This window comes from Bufo bufo, chromosome 11 (genome assembly GCF_905171765.1).
Source record: "Bufo bufo chromosome 11, aBufBuf1.1, whole genome shotgun sequence".
Lineage (NCBI taxonomy): Eukaryota > Metazoa > Chordata > Amphibia > Anura > Bufonidae > Bufo > Bufo bufo.
Window position 1 is genome coordinate 72,915,781 of NC_053399.1, and position 22,161 is coordinate 72,937,941.

The window sequence follows — 22,161 nt, forward strand, 5'->3', positions numbered from 1 at the left end:
GGGAGGAGTCTGAAATGTAAAAAAATCTGGAACTGGATGCCATTATGTGTAGGTAATAGTAACCATATATAAAACACAATTTAACGGACATAGAACCACAATCAAGTAACAAATTATCGCTATATAGTGAAAAAAAGGAATATTCTGCTTAATGTCTTCCCTATCTGCGATTCTCAAGCGTTTTGGCTATGTTTTTTTTAATATATCTGACTTTTCATACAAATTTCATATGGTTTGTTCGTGTATATAGTTCTCTTGCGATTTTCAGCAATTTTTTTAATATTTTTTTTTCCGCAAGGACCCTTCCCTAAACATATTTAAAAGTTGTTTTCCATAAAAATTACTAACCAAAAACCTTCCAATAAAATTTTTTTTTTTTATAATAAAAATCCTTTATAAAAACAAATTCATTACAGATATTTCTCATATGAAATCTTGATTCTGACTCTATATTCATATATATGTATTGTGAGCAGAATTATTGAGGGTTGGGAACCATTCACCAAGGGAAACCCGAATGGTGAACATAATAGCCAGATTAACCGTCAGCGAGTGGCACCCACCCTAAAACATCACAGAAAACCGAAGAGTTCAAATTCAGCATTTAGGTCCTTTGGTATGATGGTGTCTTGGATGTAGTAGGGGAGAACACCAAAAGACAACAAGAAGGAAGGGAAAAGACCTCACCGCTAGGGAAGGAAAAGGGTCACCACCTATAAAAACCTGCTCCTGGCCCTAACTCCTATCCGTATGGACACCTCTCGATGGTAGAGATACCCGTACACGGGAACCTAGAAAACCCTGGTGACCCTCAGATGCCCTAAAGATAATGACAGGGCAGAGACCACCCGTTCCTTCCCTGGTGAAGGAACTAGCGTCTCACTGAGGCCTAGTAAACAACCGGGGAGGGGGGTGGGAATACAAAACACGACAAGCGGAACACTTAACTTCAGAGGATGAAGGATGAACAGGACTTCAACACGAACCACACTCCAGCTCTTCCAAGACCAAACGAAGCTATCCCAAGCAAGGAGTGATGGGAAAAGTCAGACTAAATAGGGCGAGGTAAAGGTCACATGATCCACACCTGAACAGGAGGTGTGGACATACCAGCAACACACAGACAAAGTGAAACCAAAAGAGGCTGTCAGATCACTAATGCGTAGATAATCTTTCAGACCTTCTGAGACCTGTCACAGATGTGACAGATGGAGTCAAATTCAAATATACGTCTCGATTCTAACCGGGACATTTTACAAATATGGTTGCCACCCCTCCAATTTCTATTCACCTTCTCTATTGCTGCAAATTTAAGTCTTTTGGATCTTGGTTGTGACCTTTCACCAGAATAAAGCATCTAAACTAACTATACAGACGTGTAGAGCGGCGCCCAGGGATCCCCCTGCACTTACTATTATCCCCGGGCGCCGCTCCGTTCGCCCGGTATAGCCTCCGGTATCTTCATAGTTAGGCTCCACCCAGGGGAACCTGCAGGGGTCTCTTTCTCCCATGCTGTAGCGCTGGCCAATCGCAGCGCTCAGCTCATAGCCTGAGAGGCTTTTTTTTCTCTCAGGCTATGAGCTGAGCGCTGCGATTGGCCAGCGCTACAGCATGGGAGAAGGAGACCGCGGCAGGTTCCACTGGGTGGAGCCTAACTATGAAGATACCGGAGGCTATACCGGGCTAACGGAGCGGCGCCCGGGGATAACAGTAAGTGCAGGGGGATCCCTGGGCGCCGCTCTACACGTCTATATAGTTAGTTTAGATGCTTTATTCTGGTGAAAGGTCCTCTTTAAAATGATTTGATAATGTATGATTGGTAAATCACTTTCTAATATTTGCAATGTGTTCTGAGACCCGTTTTTCAAAGTCCTTTTTGTTCTGCCTACATATAGTTTTTGACATGGGCAGCCCAATACATATATTACATCTGTCGAACTGCAGGTTAAAAACTCTTTAACTTTGTGTCTTTGAGTATTGGATTTGGATATAATTTCCAACGTTTTCTTTTGGAATGATGTGGTAGTGCAATTTTGACATTTACGGTACCACATCTGAAGAATCCTACTAGCTTTACCCATTCTTGTATGGTCGGGTTTTTTATCTTAGGCTGTTTGATCGTGGGTGCAATTTTTAGGCCCAAATTTGGAGCTTTTGTAAATGTGATTTTAGGTTTCTTAGATATTAATGTTCCTATTATCTTATCATTTTGTACGTGATGCCAATGTTTATTAATAATGCTTTGGATTTTCCTATATTCTGCATTGTATGGTAAGATGACCCATATTTATTCAACTTCCTGTCCATTTTCATTTTCTAGTTTCTTTGTGAAGAAAGTTGTTCTATCCATTTTCCGTACTGTATCTATCGAGTTATCTAATAGTATTTCTGGATATTTCTTATCACGAAAATATTGCTTCATATTAGCGGCTTTTTGTTCGAACTGAATTTCTTCTGTACAATTCCTCTTAATAAGCAAGATAAGTTTTTTTGGATCCTATTTTAATCTCCTAAGAACACAGAAGCAACTAAGGAGTTAACTCCAACGTTCACACAACTACCGGACTTTACTACACGTCCTTCAGATACCACCACTCCACACCGCCCCACTGCAAGTCACGTGGAAGGAATCCGGATGAGGTAAGCGCTGACGTCGCTTCTTACAAACAGAGACGACGCGCATCACATCACTTCACGCGGGACGCTGGAGACTGGTGGACAGAAGTACACAGCGCACACAGCAGAGGAGATATACGGGACTGCGGAGGGGGAACACAAACACATAAGGTAAGCGTCGTGAAGTACCAAAGAACACGTGGGAGGCCACGTCTAGGTACAACGGCCAGAGAACCCATCTACCCCTGTATGTAAGTCCTTCTATTATTCCTTAAACTCTGCAACTGCACTGAATACATTGGATACATATCTAAATAGTGTGGCCACACTGTTATTATTCCGGGATTTCCTAAAAATACCTTACCAATCTCTGACTTCTATTGTTGCTGCTACATACATTGCTATGTCTGCATCTCTGATATGGTTTTAGTGATCTACTTGGATTTGGATGAAAACAGTGCATCTTGATCTGCATCCTTGACATTGTTTTATTGTTTCACTTGGATTTGGAGGATCACAGTGCACCTTGATCTCTAGCGCTGTTACTGCTATTATGCCTGCAATTTAATATTTATTGACTTATTTTTATTTAGAAGACTATAATCAAGTCATACCCACTTATATGTTGCTATAGCTCAGTATTTTGTGTGCGTCTTCTTGTATTCGTCCCCTTTTAGGCTTGTATTTATAACTATCGTATTAACTACACTATTTTATATATTTTTTATAATAAACGGTACTTGCTCCATCTGCAAGAGTGCCTGCTAATTACTACAATTCAAATAATAAGAAATGATACAGTCAATGCTGGATGTAGACATATAATGTACAGGAAATATCACATTATACAGGGACCGGACGAGGTCTAATGGTCCTAAATGTACAGCTGTGAAATAGTGTCCATGTCCCCTACACTGTGCTAGTCACTGTGTATGGTCACATTGTGGTGGTCATTGTGATGGATACTGTATGAAGGGCACTATGGTCGTTACTATGAGGTTGATGTAGTATTATTATTATAGAACCATTCATTCCATGGCGCTGCAGATATGATAAGGGGTATACATACATCATAGAAAACAACTGCAATAACCATGAACAAGACGAGTTACAGACTGGTACAGAAGGAGAGAGGACCCTTACCATTTACAACAGGGGTGCACAACCTACGGCCCGGGGGCCACATGCGGCCCTTGATACCATTCTGTGCGGCCACCAAGCATGTGGTAACAGACATGTATGTCCATGTTTTGTGGCTGCTCACATGTATCTTTCATGTATTCTCCCATTGGATGGGAGAACTAGAAGTGTAACTAGACATTAATGATATATACTGCATGTTCAATATGCCATAAATATAGTGTTTCAGTTGGTAATATCCCTTTAAGTTTTATTTTCGGCCCTTGGAATTGGTTCAGGCTGACAATGTGGCCCCCAACCAGAACAGGCCCTAGTGATGTGACCATGTGCATGCTGCCTGTATGCTGCTGTGAGATGTGATCTGGACAGTAGGGTGGAAAGGCTTTCATCTGTAATGGTGGAGAAGCAGGTTTTGGGGGGGGGGGAATGAGTATTTGTGTAGAGGGGCCGTGGGGACTGTAGGCTGAAGCTTTTTTGATGTCAATCTTTTCTCTAAAGTCTGTGGCATAGTCCTCAGCTGAGATGAGGGGTGAGGGTGGAGGCACTGGGGGACGGAGAAGAGAGTTACAAGTGTTAAACCGTTGTTTAGGGTTGTGAGACAGAGAAGATATGATGTGAAGTAGGTCTGTTTTGCAGCAGTGAGTGTGAACTTGAAGTTGAGAAGGGATTGTTTCTATGTGATAAAGTATATAGGGGCATTGTGGTGGTCACTATGAGGACACTGTGATGGTCACTGTATGTGGCGGTCATTACATGAGGGGCCCTGAAACCTCATCGGCAATTGCTGCTATCATTTATATAGGTTTGTCATGTTCACATTGAGTAACTTTTGGGCTATTTTTTTAATATCACCTGTGGTTTGTTTTGGCATCAAATCCTAAGCCAGACCCAAATAAATTTTAGGCCACAGGCAAGACCTAAGCTTCAAACCCCAGGCTAGACTCCAAAATTGGTTCAGATCCATAATAAATACAGAGGGAGATCTTTATTACTGTGGACAATGTAAGTCATGAAGACCTCTATTTCATGGGTGACACGTCTCATACACAATGTTACCTCTATGACGGAGTTCCTCCAGTACAGCGTTCAGGCCGGGGAAACCATGATCCTTCTGTAATACATACAGACTGACCCACAGTCCTATCACAGCTTCTCTTCCTCTGAGACAAATATCCTGTAGCAAAGTCTGCGCCAATCTTCTTCTATCGTGTTCTAGACTCCGGTATTTCTAGAACCCAAGAAAGATCAGACATAAGGTGCATTATACAGATGCATAACACAAAGAGTTAACACGCTGCAGATATTACATGTCCGTCTTCTCTATGTTTCCAGGATGTAGTGACCCCTAATGTATGTGTGTGGGGGAGGACATAAATCCTCCACAATACAGGATTATACACTTCTGGGGGGTTCTCCATCAGATATGAGCTGCAGTCTATTATTACACTGGACGTTGTCCAACATCTTACTCTGACATATGAAGCACAATTGTCATTCATCCTCTTGTAGACAGCAGGATGGTGACATGGATGTTGCACAGGGGATGTGGATCTGCTGTGTCACTTGAACAGATTTGGCTTGGGGTAACTCCTGATAATGTTATCTAAGCAGCCCCTTGGTCTTCACCCTTTAACCCCTATACAGGGGAACCACCAGGCCGCTACCTCCTGGAGTAGTTTCTGTTCAAGTGATTGCTGACACACAGGGGTCAAGAGATGCTGAGGCAGAGCACTGAGCGATCAGGCAAGACTGTAGTCGGGGAAGTCCAAGGTCAGGGCAGGCAGAGTTCATGTTATCCATTAAACAGTACAAGGTCAGGACAGGCAGCTCAGGGTCAGTATGAATATCAGGTGGAGGTCAGGCAGGGAAGGGTCAAATCTAGAAAAACAGGCAGAAGTCAGTACACAGGTAAATAGACAGAGTATAGCGCGTCTTTGCAGGAATCTAGTCACTAGAAACCATTGTTCAGAGGCTCTCTCCTGTGGGAAGGCTCCTTAAATACCCTAGGGAGGTCTGCCATAAGTTGGAGTAGATGATATGCGTGCATGGTGCATGTGCCCCTTCAGGTATGGAGAAGCATGGCCATAGAAATTCAGGCTTCAGCCTGGATGGAGTAAAGAGAACTACTCCAGAAGTTGGAGTCCTCAGAGGAGAGAAATGTTTGTGAGTCCAGACCTCTGGCATCCAGGAGCTAGAAGGCAGGTGACCACAGCGATAGCCATGCTCACCAGAGGGAGCGGAGCGGTGGCGGGCATCAACCACCACTATAAAAATGACGTAAACTGTGCCTGTTACACGTGATATCACTTGGGGCATTTATATACAACACCGGCGGCTCATGTCCTCTCACCTCAGTATCAGGGAGATTTCGGGAATGTAGCTCACTCAGAAGTGGTAGAAGACTCATGTTCTCCACAATGTGGAGCAGATCATCCTGGAAATATTCATACGTCATCCTCAGGAAGTGATCTTTATACTGACGGAGCTGCTGGTAGAACTGCCGGGTCTTATCATCTAGGAAACGGAGGAGACACAAGAATGAAGTCGTCTAGAACATGGAGGAGACTGATGGCAGTTTATGTGGAATATTCCTGTCCTGGATCATTTTACAGGTTTCCACTTATGAGAAATCCACAACCCCCTGTAATTCACCAGCACAATCCCTGCAGGACACATTCACAGGAGACATCTTTACATTGATTTCAGTATTTCTATACATGTAGATACATGGCAGATGTCACTCACTGGTGAGACGCGAGGGGAACGCTCCCCATATTCAAGAGAGAAAAACAGTCTCAATAATACACTGCCCTCAGAGGGAGTCGGTCAGCGGTTCTGTCAATACAAAATTGGACTCCCGGCATCTGGGTTGGTGGGTACACCTCTGCCATCATTTGTACCTCTGCCTCATGTATATTTATTTACCGCTATACTGTGACTGTGCCTGAAGATGTGGTTAGTTTCATGTCACACTTGCTGTATGCTATTGGACAGGTAACTTTTCTGTAGCCATCTCATTATCATCACAGGCAGGATGACAATGATAGGTATCACCTCTGTATAGATAACACAGGATCCACCATTTTCTCTACAGATAATGGCTACATCTTATCTTCTTCCTCCTGACCTCTGCACAGACATGCCCAGAAAATCAGAATCACCAGGAATTCTGAAAAGACGTTTAACATAGAAACTTGACTGAGACAACAGGTCGTTTTCTGAGGACACACTCCCTTTAAGGACGCCGTCTAATTTTGTAGTTAATCCTTGGTGACTTTATTTAACTTTTTCATCTCCACATTTCAAAAGCCATAACTTTTTTGCTCTTCCATCCACATACCCGTGTGAGGGCTTATATTATTTAATGGTATCATTTTGGGGTACATCTAATGAACTGCATAAATGTAAAAAATTATTTGGGGTGACGACAAAAAAAAAAAAAAAGAGTGATTCCACCACAGTTTTTGGGTTCTGTGTTTATGGCGATTTACAGTTGCAAGAAAAAGTATGTGAACCCATTGGAATGATATGGATTTCTGCACAAATTGGTCATAAAATGTGATCTGATCTTCATCTAAGTCACAACAATAGACAATCACAGTCTGCTTAAACTAATAACACACAAAGAACTAAATGTTACCATGTTTTTATTGAACACACCATGTAAACATTCACAGAGCAGGTGGAAAACGTATGTGAAACCTTGCATTTAATAACTGGTTGAACCTCTTTTGGCAGCAATAACTTCAACCAAACATTTCCTGTAGTTGCAGATCAGACGTGCACAACGGTCAGGAGTAATTCTTGACCATTCCTCTTTACAGAACTATTTCAGTTCAGCAATATTCTTGGGATGTCTGGTGTGAATCGCTTTCTTGAGGTCATGCCACAGCATCTCAATCGGGTTGAGGTCAGGACTCTGACTGGGCCACTCCAGAAGGCGTATATTCTTCTGTTTAAGCCATTCAGTTGTTGATTTACTTCTATGCTTTGGGTCGTTGTTCTGTTGCAACACCCATCTTCTGTTGAGCTTCAGCTGGTGGACAGATGGCCTTAAGTTCTCCTGCAAAATGTATTGATAAACTTGGGAATTCATTTTTCCTTCGATATAGCAATCTGTCCAGGCCCTGACGCAGCAAAGCAGCCCCAAACCATGATACCCCCACCACCATACTTCACAGTTGGGAAGAGGTTTTGATGTTGGTGTGCTGTGCCTCTTTTTCTCCACACATAGTGTTGTGTGTTTCCTTCAAACAACTCAACTTTGGTTTCTTCTGTCCACAGAATATTTTGCCATTACTGCTGTGGAACATCCAGGTGCCCTTGTGCAAACTCTAAAGGTGCAGCAATGTTTATTTTGGACAGCAGTTGCTCCCTCTGTGGTATCCTCCCATGAAATCCATTCTTGTTTAGTGTTTTACGTATCGTAGATTCGCTAACAGGGATGTTAGTATATGCCAGAGACTTTTGTAAGTCTTTAGCTGACACTCTAGGATTCTTCACCTGATTGAGCAGTCTGCGCTGTGCTCTTGCAGTCATCTTTACAGGACGGCCACTCCTAGGGAGAGTAGCAGCAGTGCTGAACTTTCTCCATTTATAGACAATTTGTCTTACCGTGGACTGATGAACAGTAAGGCTTTTGGAGATACTTTTATAACACTTTCCAGCTTTATGCAAGTCAATAATTCTTAATCGTGGGTCTTCTGAGAGCTCTTTTGTGCGAGGCATCATTCACATCAGACAATGCTTCTTGTGAAAAGCAAACCCAGAACTGGTGTGTATTTTTATAGGGCAGGGCAGCTGTAACCAACACCTCCAATATCATCTCATTGATTGGACTCCAGTTGGCTGACACCTCACTCCAATTAGCTCTTGGAGATGTCATTAGTCTAGGGGTTCACATACTTTTTACACCTGCACTGTGAATGTTTACATGGTGTGTTCAATAAAAACATGGTAACATTTAATTCTTTGTGTGTTATTAGTTTAAGCAGACTGTGATTGTCTATTGTTGTGACTTAGATGAAGATCAAATCACATTTTATGACCAATTTGTGCATAAATCCATATCATTCCAACGGGTTTACATACTTTTTCTTGCAACTGTATATACTGTATCTATTTTATACAGCAAAAATTATTTTTCTTGAAAAAAATGTATTTAGTATGTCCCTTCACAAAGAACATTTTTATTTCTCCACTGACGTTCATGTATAAGGCTTGTTTTTTGGGGGATGAGTTTTCATTGGGTCCATTCTGAGGTACGTACGACTTTTTGATAATAGAAAAGTAGAATGAACAAAACCCTGCAATTTTGGTATTTTTATGCAATTATCGTATGGGATAAAAAAAATTATGATTTTATAGTTTGGATCGTTACGGATGTGGTGATAAAAATTATCTAAAGGCTTTTTATTTATTTATTTTTTACCTCTTTACATTAATAAACAAGGAAATAAAGGTGTTTGGGGGGGGGGGTTTGCTTGATTTTTCTTTTTTCCTCTAAAAGGCTCCGTCACCATGAACAACCCTATTAAATTAGATGTACTACCTGGTAGGGATCATCATGCTGATTAAAACAATACCAATATTTTTTTCTGTATGATAAACAGCTGCAGAGAGATCTGTGTTTTATTCATATGAAAATGAGAGGTTGGAGAATCCTTTGAACACTGCTGTGTAACACCCCCTGTTCTCTGCACACGCCCCTTCCTTTTGATTGACAAGGCTAGACAGAAGGCGGAGGGCAGAGGCCTGTCCAAGAGCTGTGCGCTAGCATCTACATATCATATACACTATGTACTATAGCTTCACCACACTGAGATCTGCTCAGAAAGCTAATCTGCATATAACTGCTTTATTTACAGGCACCATATATGATCATACAGACACCAGTCATATGTGTTAGTTTATAAATAGGGTTGAGCGAACCCGAACTGTAAAGTTCGGGATCGTACCGAACTTTAGGATTTTTGGACCCCGGACCCGAACCCGAACATTTCAGTAAAAGTTTGGGTTCGGTGTTCGGCGCTTTCCTAGCGCTTTTTGAAAGGCTGCAGAGCAGCCAATCACAAAGCATTTAACTCTGTGCCCTTCGAAGCCATCACAGCCATGCCTACTAATGTAGTGTAGCATGTGACCCAGCCTCTATTTAAGCTGGAGTCACGTAGCGCTGCACGTCACTCTGCTGTGCTTAGTGTAGGGAGATGATGCTGCTGGTGATTTCAGGGAGAGAATAGGAGAGAACCTTTGCTCAAAACGTGAATCTAAGGGCCCTTTCACACTTGCGTTCTTTTCTTCCGGCATAGAGTTCCGTTGTCGGGGCTCTGTCAGAAGAATCCTGATCAGTTTTATCCTAATGCATTCTGAATGGAGAGAAATCCGTTCAGGATGCATCAGGATGTGCACCAGCACTGCATCTGAGCTTTTGGGACATTGAAATCCAATCTTTAAAAACAGCACAAATAATCTGTTTGTAAAAAAAATCACAATTTTTTCGGCAATTTACATCTGGTGCATTTGCAGGCTTAGTCAGTGTGCAATTTAAGCTAGAAATACAGCCATAATTTTCTGGGTTTTTAAAAACACACTTTTTTGCCAAAAAACACAATTTTCCAGATCTGCATGTGTTAAATTCAAGTTTAATATATACAGCTTTCATATTCTGTTACCAAAAAAAAAACACTTTTTTGGCAATATACAACATCTGGATTAGTCAGTAGAGATGTCCCGAACTATTCGCCGGTGAATATAGCTTGTTCGCGTTCGCTGAGGCGGGCGAACATATGCGATGTTCGGTCCGCCCCCTATACGTCATCATTGAGCAAACTTTGACCCTGTACCTCACAGTCAGCAGACACATTCCAGCCAATCAGCAGCATACCCTCACTCCCAGACCCTCCCACCTCCTATCAAAAAGCAAGGACAGCATCCATCTTAGATTCATTCTGAAGCTGCAGTGTTAGTTAGAGCAGGGACAGTGCAGCTGCTGCTGATTTAATAGGGAAATCGTTAGCTAGGCCATTGTATTTAGTGTCCACTACAGTCCTCAAAGGCTCATCTGATCTGCTGTAAGGACAGCGTCCTGACAGCACCCCAAAAAGCCCTTTTTAGGGCTAGTACATCAGTCAGCTTTTTTCTTATTTTTTTTTCTCTGTAATATAATTGCAGTTGCCTGCCAGCGTGTGTGTCAGGCCCACAGCGTGTACTGTGCCCACTACTGCCAGTGCCCACCACTCATATCTGGTGTCACAGTAGCTTGCATTTAAAACAGTAAAACAATTTTTTCACTGTAATATAATTGCAGTTGCCTGCCAGCATGTGTGTCAGGCCCACAGCGTATACTGTGCCCACTACTGCCAGTGCCCACCACTCATATCTGGTGTCACAGTAGCTTGCACGCATAGTACCACTAATCGAAAAAAAAATGACAGGCAGAGGCAGGCCACCCCGCAGGGGCCATGGTGGTCGTGGTGCTGTGATTTCCTTTGGCCCTAGAATAATGCCCAGTGTTCAGAGGCCACGTACCCTGAACTCGAAAAGTTCTGAGGACATAGTTGACTGGCTAACACAGGACACCCGATCTTCTACAGCTTCTGCTCGGAACCTTGACGCACCATCCTCCTCCAGCTCAGCTTCGGGCACCTCTCAAGTTACCACTCGCCCGCCTGCCGCCACCACCAACACTAGCACCACAGCTGCTTCACTTGATCTGTCAGAGGAGATTTTTACACATCAGTATGAAGAAATGAGTGATGCGCAACCATTATTGCCAGAGGCTGTAGATAACAGGGATATGTCTCAGTCAGGCAGCATTATACACAAGGACGTACGGTGTGATGATGATGATGTTGTACCTGCTGCTGCTTCCTTTGCTGAGTTGTCAGATACAAGTGAAGCGGTTGATGATGACGATGTGTCCGTGGATGTCACGTGGGTGCCCGCTCGAAGAGAAGAAGAACAGGGGGAAAGTTCAGATGGGGAGACAGAGAGGAGACGAGTTGGAAGCAGGGGGAGGTCGTCGCAAGGAGCTAGTGGCACAGTCAGACAGCATGTATCGGCACCCGGGGTCAGCCAGACAGCACGCCAATCAACGCATGCTGTTGCCACCACCAGAATGCCGTCATTGCAAAGCTCAGCAGTGTGGCATTTTTTTGGTGTGTCTGCCTCTGATAACAGCGATGCCATTTGCAACCTGTGCCAAAAGAAACTGAGTCGTGGGAAGTCCAGCACCCACCTAGGTACAACTGCTTTGCGAAGGCACCTGATCTCACATCACAAACGCTTATGGGATCAACACATGATGAGTACAAGAAGCACACAAACTCAAAGCCACCATCCTCCTCCTGGTCCAGCATCTTCAGCCACGTCAACCACTGCTGTCCTCCTTGCCCCCTCTCAACCATCCGCCACTCCGCCTCTCACCCTCAGCAGTTCCTGCTCATCTGCCCACAGTCAGGTGTCTGTCAAGGAAATGTTTGAGCATAAGAAGCCAATGTCACAGAGTCACCCCCTTGCCCGACGTCTGACAGCTGGCTTGTCGGAACTCTTAGCCCGCCAGCTTTCACCATACAAGCTGGTGGAGTCTGAGGCCTTCAAAAAATTTGTAGCTATTGGGACACCGCAGTGGAAGGTACCCGGCCAAATTCTTTTTTCACAAAAGGCAATCCCCAACCTGTACTCTATTGTGGAAAAGGAAGTCATGGCATGTCTGGCACACAGTGTTGGGGCAAGGGTCCATCTGACCACTGATACCTGGTCTGCAAAGCACGGTCAGGGCAGGTATATCACGTACACTGCACATTGGGTAAACCTGCTGATGGCTGCCAAGCATGGAATGCGTGGCTCTGCAGAGGAGTTGGTGACACCGCCACGACTTGCAGGCAGGCCTGCGGCCACCTCCTCTACTCCTCCTACTCCATCCTCTTCGCTAACCTCCTCGGCTGAGTCCTCTTCTGCCGCTGCGTCTTGCTCCACATCAACTGCACCCCCCCAGCTCCCCAGGGGCTATTCCACATCCCGGATACGACAGTGTCACGCCGTCTTGGGGTTGACTTGCCTGAAAGCAGAGAGTCACACCGGACCAGCACTCCTGTCCGCCCTGAACGCACAGGTGGATCAGTGGCTGACTCCGCACCAACTGGAGATCGGCAAAGTGGTGTGTGACAACGGAAGCAATTTGTTGGCGGTATTGAATTTGGGCAAATTAAATCTGATCGTGCAACGCTTTGTGCATAAGTACCCAGGCTTACAGGACGTCCTCAAGCAGGCCAGGAAGGTGTGTGGCCATTTCAGGCGTTCCTACACGGCCATGGCGCACTTTTCCGATATTCAGCGGCGAAACAACATGCCAGTGAGGCGCTTGATTTGCGACAGCCCGACACGTTGGAATTCAACACTCCTAATGTTCGACCGCCTGCTCCAACAAGAAAAAGCCGTCAACGAGTATTTGTATGAATGACCGGGGTGCTAGGACAGCCTCTACAGAGCTGGGTATTTTTTGGCCACGTTACTGGACGCTCATGCGCAATGCCTGTAGGCTCATGTGTCCTTTTGAGGAGGTGACAAACCTAGTCAGTCGCACCGAAGGCACCATCAGCGACATCATCCCATTTGTTTTCTTCCTGGAGCGTGCCCTATGAAGAGTGCTGGATCAAGCCGTAGATGAGCGTGAAGAGGAAGAGTTGTGGCCACCATCACCACCAGAAACAGCCTTATCAGCATCGCTTGCTGGACCTGCGGCAATGCTGGAAGAGGAGTCTGAGGAAGATGAGTCAAAGGAGGAATGTGGCTTTGAGGAGGAGGAAGACCAACCACAGCAGGCATCCCAGGGTGCTCGTTGTCACCTATCTGGTACCCGTGGTGTTGTATGTGGCTGGGGGGAAGAAGAGACCTTCAATGAGATCAGTGAGGACGAGGAACGGGACACGAGTAGCTCGGCATCCAACCTTGTGCAAATGGGGTCTTTCATGCTGTCATGCCTGTTGAGGGACCCTTGTATAAAAAGGCTGAAGTAGAACGACCTGTACTGGGTGGCCACGCTACTAGACCCCCGGTATAAGCAGAAAGTGGCTGAAATGTTACCGAATTACCGGAAGTCGGAAAGGATGCAGCAGTTCCAAAACAAGTTAAAAAGGATGCTTTACACAGCGTATAAGGGTGATGTCACAGCACAACGGGAATCTAACAGGGGAAGAGGTGAAAGTAATCCTCCTCCTACCACGACCACGCCGGCAAGGACAGGACGCTTTACAGACGTGTTGTTGATGGAGGACATGCGGACCTTTTTTAAGTCCTACGCATCGCCACAGCCCTTCGGGGTCCACCCTCAGAGAACGACTCGACCGACAGGTAGCAGACTACCTCGCCTTAACTGCAGATATCGAGACTCTGAGGAGCGATGAACCCCTTGACTACTGGGTGTGCAGGCTTGACCTGTGGCCTGAGCTATCCCAATTTGCGATAGAACTTCTGGCCTGCCCAGCCTCAAGTGTCCTGTCAAAGGACCTTCAGCGCAGCAGGAGGTATTGTCACTGAGAAGAGAAGTCGTCTAGGTCAAAAAAGTCTAGATTACCTCACCTTTATTAAGATGAATGAGGCATGGATCCCGAAGGGACTGACAGTGGGGGATGCATTTGACTAAAAAAGGCCTGATGAGATGCCTTGGGCTAAAAATGGTCCACACGCTGCTGTATTTAATCTCTGCATGCCGGATGACTTGCGTGACTTCTCCACCACCAACTAGGGTTCAAGCCGCAATGTTTTAGTGTACTTTCTGCCTGGAAAACATCAATTTTTCCGGCCGCTGCTACTGCAGCGGCTGCAATAATGCCTAGTTTTTCTGGCATGTGTACATGCCAAATTTTTCTGGCCTCTGGTGCTGCACTGTGGCTGCAAAAACAAAACAAAAAAAAAGGCACATACATGTATAAATTCCCCTTCGTGATCGTTACCTTGTTGTGGTGAAGGGGCTTGCGTATCACAATAAAGCGATCACCTCTATGAGTGTGTTGGCAATGGCAATGTTGGCACACCCCAGTTGGCACACCCCAGCGGTCGGCTGGATAATTTTGCATAGAAAAAACATGAATTTTCTTTGTGATCATCTAAGATGATCATTAAAGCCTACTAAGCCAACAATGGGCCCACACTGCAGAATCATTGTTTTCTGGGTCACTTAACTGTCACTGAACTACCTCAGCATGACCATAGGTTTGAAAAACCGCCATCGCCTGCAATCTCCCAAACGTGCGCACGAACACAGTCATCCCTACACCAAGATTAAAGCATAGAGGATTAAAATTTATGTCATGAGTGTGTCAACTATTGACAACTCTTTGCGGTTGTCTAAACTCTATTCGATACATGTCACCTGATATGGGACGTAACAGGGATTAAACTGATAGGAATAGTACTACTTAACATACCACTCACTCATATCGGGTAGCACAGTAAATTGCACGGCGCACGCACAGTGCCCCAAATTGGAAGTAAGAGGACCAACCAAGCATCTTTTTCCATCTCCCGGTTCCTAAAATCTATTCCATACACGTCCCTAGGGGACGTAACAGGGATTAAACTGATAGGAATAGTACTACTTAACATACCACTCATATCGGGTAGCACAGTACATTGTACGGCGCACGCCATACACCACACCGGCCCCTGATAGGGGACAAAACAGAGATTAAACTGGTAAGAACAGATTTTTTTTTATAAAAAATTAAGAGGACAGCCTCTGCGGAGCTGGGTATTTTTTTGCCGCGTTACTGAACGTTCATGCACAAAGGCTTTAGGCTCATGCGTCCTTTTGCAGAGGTGGCAAACCTGGTCAGTCAAACCCAAGGCTACATCATCGACCTCATCCCATATGAGTTTTTTCTGGAGCGTGCCCTGCGAAGAGTGCTGGATCAGGCCGTAGATGAGCATGAAGAGGAAGAGTTGTGGTCACCATCACCACCAGAAGCAGCCTTGTCGTCGTCGATTGCTGGACCTGCGGCAACGCAGAGAGAGGAGTCTGAAGAAGAGGAGTCAGATGAGGAAGGTGGCTTTGAGGAGGTGGAAGACCAACCACAGCAGGCGTCCCAGGGGGCTTGTTGTCACCTTTCGGGGACCCTTGGAGTTGTATGTGGCTGGGTGGAGGAAGAGACCTTCAATGAGGTCAGTGAGGACAAGGAACGGGATATGGCTAGCTTGGTATCCAACCTTGTGCAAATGGGGAGTTTGCGGTTGTGCAAATGGACTGTTTGCGGTGCGTTAAACGGGGAGTTTGGTCTGTCATAGTTTGGTTTGTCACTGTGAAGCAGGTGTAACCCTTACACTACCTGATCGATACAACATCATACCTGATGTTTTAAAGCACGTTATTCCAAACAATTTAGGAATGTTAGGTGATTTATGCCCTTTATGGATTAAAACCCGACTCTGCGTCAACTATGTAATTTTCCATGGGAGTTTTGCCATGGACCCCCCTCCGGCATGCCACAGTCCAGGTGTTAGTCCCCTTGAAACAACTTTTCCATCACTATTGTGGCCAGAAAGAGTCCCTGTGGGTTTTAAAAATTCGCCTGCCTATTGAAGTCTTTGGCGGTTCACCCGGTTCGCGAACATTTGCGGAAATTGGCGTTCGCCGTTCGCGAACGGAAAATTTTATGTTCGCGACATCTCTATTAGTCAGTGTGAAATTTAAGCTAGAAATACAGCTATCATTTTCTGGGTTTTTAAAAACACACTTTTTTGCCAGATTCCACTATTTTTATGGCCTTGCAGCATCAGCACGTGTGAAATTCCAGGGTTATATACTGCTGTCAAATTCAGTTATTAAACAAACACCCGTTTGGGCAAAAAAATAATTGTTGGCAGCCTTTGCAGATGTCATTGTGAGATACAGCCTTTACATAGTGTGGTTCTATTCAGGTATTTGAAAAACCGCCATTTGGTGCGCCATTTGGTCCTCCATTTAATTGAGGCCTAGTGTGGGTCAGGCTGTGTGAGATACACCCTGTATATACAGGGCTTATATTCTTCTATTAATAAAACACCCTTTTTGGGGCTAAATACCAAATTTTTCAGGCCTTGCAGCATCTTGACGTTTGAAATTTTAGGGTTATATACTGCTGCCATATTCAGTTATTAAACAAACACCCGTTTGGGCAAAAAAAGTTTATTTGGCACCCTTTGCTGCATATGTCATTGTTAGAAACACCCTTTATATATTTGGGTTATATTCAGATATTTGAAATACCGCCATTTTGTGCACAAATCTTTAATTGAGGCCTAATCTGGTTCAGGCCGTGTGAGATACACCCTTTAAATACAGGGCTTCTAATCAAGTATTTGAAATACAGCCATTTTGGGAAAACTAATTTAATTGAGGCCTAGTGTGGGTCAAGCTGTGTGAGATACACCCTGTATATACAGGGCTTATATTGTTCTATTAATAAAACAACCTTTTTGGGGCAAAATACACAATTTTTCAGGCCTTGCAGCATCAGCACATTTGAAATTCCAGGGTTATATACTGCTGTCATATTCAGTTATTAAACAAACACCCGTTTGGGCAAAAAAAGTTTATTTGGCAGCCTTTGCTGCATATGTCATTGTGAGACACAACCTTTATATACAGGGATTCTATTCAGATATTTTAACCACCTCCGGACCGCCTAACGCAGGATCGCGTTCCGGAGGTGGCAGCCCTGCGCAGAGTCACGCATATATGCGTCATCTCGCGAGACGCGAGATTTTCTGTGAACGCGCGCACACAGGCGCGCGCGCTCACAGGAACGGAAGGTAAGAGAGTTGATCTTCAGCCTGCCAGCGGCGATCGTTCGCTGGCAGGCTGGAGATGTGTTTTTTTTTAACCCCTAACAGGTATATTAGACGCTGTTTTGATAACAGCGTCTAATATACCTGCTACCTGGTCCTCTGGTGGTCCCCTTTGTTTGGATCGACCACCAGAGGACACAGGTAGCTCAGTAAAGTAGCACCAAGCACCACTACACTACACCCCCCCCGTCACTTATTAACCCCTTATTAGCCCCTGATCACCCCTGATCACCTCATCTAGACTCCCTGATCACCCCCCTGTCATTGATTACCCCCCTGTCATTGATTACCCCCCTGTAAAGCTCCATTCAGACGTCCGCATGATTTTTACGGATCCACTGATAGATGGATCGGATCCGCAAAACGCATCCGGACGTCTGAATGAAGCCTTACAGGGGTGTGATCAATGACTGTGGTGATCACCCCATATAGACTCCCTGATCACCCCCCTGTCATTGATTACCCCCCTGTCATTGATTACCCCCCTGTAAAGCTCCATTCAGACGTCCGCATGATTTTTACGGATCCACTGATAGATGGATCGGATCCGCAAAACGCATCCGGACGTCTGAATGAAGCCTTACAGGGGCATGATCAATGACTGTGGTGATCACCCCATATAGACTCCCTGATCACCCCCCTGTAAAGCTCCATTCAGATGTCCGCATGATTTATACGGATGCACTGATAGATGGATCGGATCCGCAAAACGCATCCGGACGTCTGAATGAAGCCTTACAGGGGCATGATCAATGACTGTGGTGATCACTTCATATAGACTCCCTGATCACCCCCCTGTAAAGCTCCATTCAGATGTCCGCATGATTTTTACGGATGCACTGATAGATGGATCGGATCCGCAAAACGCATCCGGACGTCTGAATGAAGCCTTACAGGGGCGTGATCAATGACTGTGGTGATCACCCCCCTGTCATTGATTACCCCCCCTGTAAAGCTCCATTCAGACGTCCGCATGATTTTTACGGATCCACTGATAGATGGATCGGATCCGCAAAACGCATCCGGACGTCTGAATGAAGCCTTACAGGGGCGTGATCAATGACTGTGGTTATCACCCCATATAGACTCCCTGATCACCCCCCTGTCATTGATCACCCCCCCGTCATTGATCAACCCCCCTGTCATTGATCAACCCCCCTGTCATTGATCAACCCCCCTGTCATTGATCAACCCCCCTGTCATTGATCAACCCCCCTGTCATTGATCACCCCTCTGTAAGGCTCCATTCAGACATTTTTTTGGCCCAAGTTAGCGGAATTATTTTTTTTTTTTTCTTACAAAGTCTCATATTCCACTAACTTGTGTCAAAAAATAAAATCTCACATGAACTCACCATACCCCTCACGGAAACCAAATGCGTAAAATTTTTTAGACATTTATATTCCAGACTTCTTCTCACGCTTTAGGGCCCCTAGAATGCCAGGGCAGTATAAATACCCCTTATGTGACCCCATTTCGGAAAGAAGACACCCCCAGGTATTCCGTGAGGGGCATATTGAGTCCATGAAAGATTGAAATTTTTGTCCCAAGTTAGCGGAACGGGAGACTTTGTGAGGAAAAAATTAAAAATATCAATTTCCGCTAACTTGTGCCAAAAAAAAAAAATTATATGAACTCGCCATGCCCCTCATTGAATACCTTGGGGTGTCTTCTTTCCAAAATGGGGTCACATGTGGGGTATTTATACTGCCCTGGCATTCTAGGGACCCCAAAGCGTGAGAAGAAGTCTGGTATCCAAATGTCTAAAAATGCCCTCCTAAAAGGAATTTGGGCACCTTTGCGCATCTAGGCTGCAAAAAAGTGTCACACATCTGGTATCGCCGTACTCAGGAGAAGTTGGGGAATGTGTTTTGGGGTGTCATTTTACATATACCCATGCTGGGTGAGAGAAATATCTTGGTCAAATGCCAACTTTGTATAGAAAAATGGGAAAAGTTGTCTTTTGCCAAGATATTTCTCTCACCCAGCAAGGGTATATGTAAAATGACACCCCAAAACACATTCCCCAACTTCTCCTGAATACGGCGATACCACATGTGTGACCCTTTTTTGCAGCCTAGGTGGGCAAAGGGGCCCATATTCCAAAGAGCACCTTTAGGATTTCACAGGTCATTTACCTACTTACCACACATTAGGGCCCCTGGAAAATGCCAGGGCAGTATAACTACCCCACAAGTGACCCCATTTTGGAAAGAAGACACCCCAAGGTATTCCGTGAGGGGCATGGCGAGTTCCTAGAATTTTTTATTTTTTGTCACAAGTTAGTGGAAAATGCTGATTTTTATTTTTTTTTCATACAAAGTCTCATATTCCACTAACTTGTGACAAAAAATAAAAACTTCCATGAACTCACTATGCCCATCAGCGAATACCTTGGGGTCTCTTCTTTCCAAAATGGGGTCACTTGTGGGGTAGTTATACTGCCCTGGCATTCTAGGGGCCCAAATGTGTGGTAAGGAGTTTGAAATCAAATTCTGTAAAAAATGACCTGTGAAATCCAAAAGGTGCTCTTTGGAATATGGGCCCCTTTGCCCACCTAGGCTGCAAAAAAGTGTCACACATCTGGTATTGCCGTACTCAGGAGAAGGTGGGGAATGTGTTTTGGGGTGTCATTTTACATATACCCATGCTGGGTGAGAGAAATATCTTGGCAAAAGACAACTTTTCCCATTTTTTTATACAAAGTTGGCATTTGACCAAGATATTTATCTCACCCAGCATGGGTATATGTAAAAAGACACCCCAAAACACATTCCTCAACTTCTCCTGAATACAGAGATACCAGATGTGTGACACTTTTTTGCAGCCTAGGTGGGCAAAGGGGCCCATATTCCAAAGAGCACCTTTCGGATTTCACTGGTCATTTTTTACAGAATTTGATTTCAAACTCCTTTTTTGTCACAAGTTAGTGGAATATGAGACTTTGTAAGAAAAAAAAAAAAAAAATCATCATTTTCCGCTAACTTGTGACAAAAAATAAAAAGTTCTATGAACTCACTATGCCCATCAGCGAATACCTTAGGGTGTGTACTTTCCGAAATGGGGTCATTTGTGGGGTGTTTGTACTGTCTGGCCATTGTAGAACCTCAGGAAACATGACAGGTGCTCAGAAAGTCAGAGCTGCTTCAAAAAGCGGAAATTCACATTTTTGTACCATAGTTTGTAAACGCTATAACTTTTACCCAAACCATTTTTTTTTTTACCCAAACATTTTTTTTTTTATCAAAGACATGTAGAACTATAAATTTAGAGCAAAATTTATATATGGATCTCGTTTAAGCACTGGGGGCTGAAGTGGTTAAATACTGCCATTTGGTGCACATTTTTTTTTTTTTTTAATTAATTAATTTTTATTTTATATCCAGAACTGAAAAATTTAACATACATGATATTACACAAGTACGACAAATATCCACAGATTCGCTAAGTTTTTCTATCATGAATGCAAAATTGGTATCCAAAAGAGAAAAAGAACCTATTTAATCCCAGTCCCCCCTCCGACCCCCCGCCCTCGCTTTCGTTGTCTCGGAACCTATCCACGGCGAGCAAGACCTTATGGCCATGTCGACCAAGTTCGATCCCATCTAATTTTCTAGCTCTTATTATAAATAGCATGTTTCTCATACTTCTTTAATTTATCAACTAGTTGATGCCATTCAGATATCGACAGAGGGTTATTTGAGCCCCAGTTCCTAGCAATTACCACCCTAGCCAGCATAAGTGACTTCATCCAGAACATATTTTCCCGTCCCTGCTCATCAAATAAAGAAGCACCTAAAACAGCCATAATTATATCTGCATCATGATTATATGAGGAGTATCTCCGGAGCTCAGAGAAGACATTGGTCCAGAAATCCTGAATCACAGGACATAACCAGACAAGATGTATAAAATCCGCACGTTGGGCCTGGCACCTACGACATCTATCTGAGGCATCTTTATAGAACCGGGAAAGAGAGAAGGGCGTGTAGAATAAGCGGTGTAGAATCCTGAACTGAATTAACCTGTGATTCCCAGATATAGAGATTTTCCGAATATTCCTATAGATTAATTCCCATTTTACAGTTTTATTATTTCTTATATCTTGGCCCCATTTCGCTTCACTTCTAAACTTATTCATTTTACCCATTTCCTCCTCTCTCAATTTACTATAAATTAGTGAAATAGACATACTATTCTGGTATGAATTGAAACACCAGTCCATAAAATCATGTGGTTTAATCATAAACACCTCTTTATCTTTATTGCACATAAAAGCGTGTTTAGCCTGAAAATATTTATACTTATCTAATATTTTAATATCTCTGTGCCCAAATATATCCGCTAAAGTCCTAATATCACCATTATGTATCATTTGCTCAACCCTAATTATTCCCTTCCTTTCCCAAAATTCAATATCATCCATCTTATTAAATTCTTTAAAGTGCACATTATACCATAAGGGGGTAAATAAAAAAATATGAGTGATTCACAAAATAACTAAGAGAGTTCCAGACAAGTTGCATAGAGAGTGCGATATGGTACATTCCCCCCCCCCCCCCCTCCCCCTCCCATATAGCC

At 44.1% G+C, this 22,161-nt stretch overlaps 2 protein-coding genes across 2 annotated transcripts in view; one reads left to right on the forward strand and one right to left on the reverse strand.

The window, feature by feature from the left end:
• LOC120981622 (NACHT, LRR and PYD domains-containing protein 3-like) overlaps window positions 1–22,161 on the forward strand; it is a 3,400,916-nt gene that overhangs the window by 1,257,556 nt on the left and 2,121,199 nt on the right. The window lies entirely within an intron of this gene.
• Window positions 1–22,161, reverse strand: part of LOC120981623 (NACHT, LRR and PYD domains-containing protein 12-like) — an 840,242-nt gene that overhangs the window by 782,457 nt on the left and 35,624 nt on the right. The gene's annotated exons all lie outside the window — the stretch shown is intronic.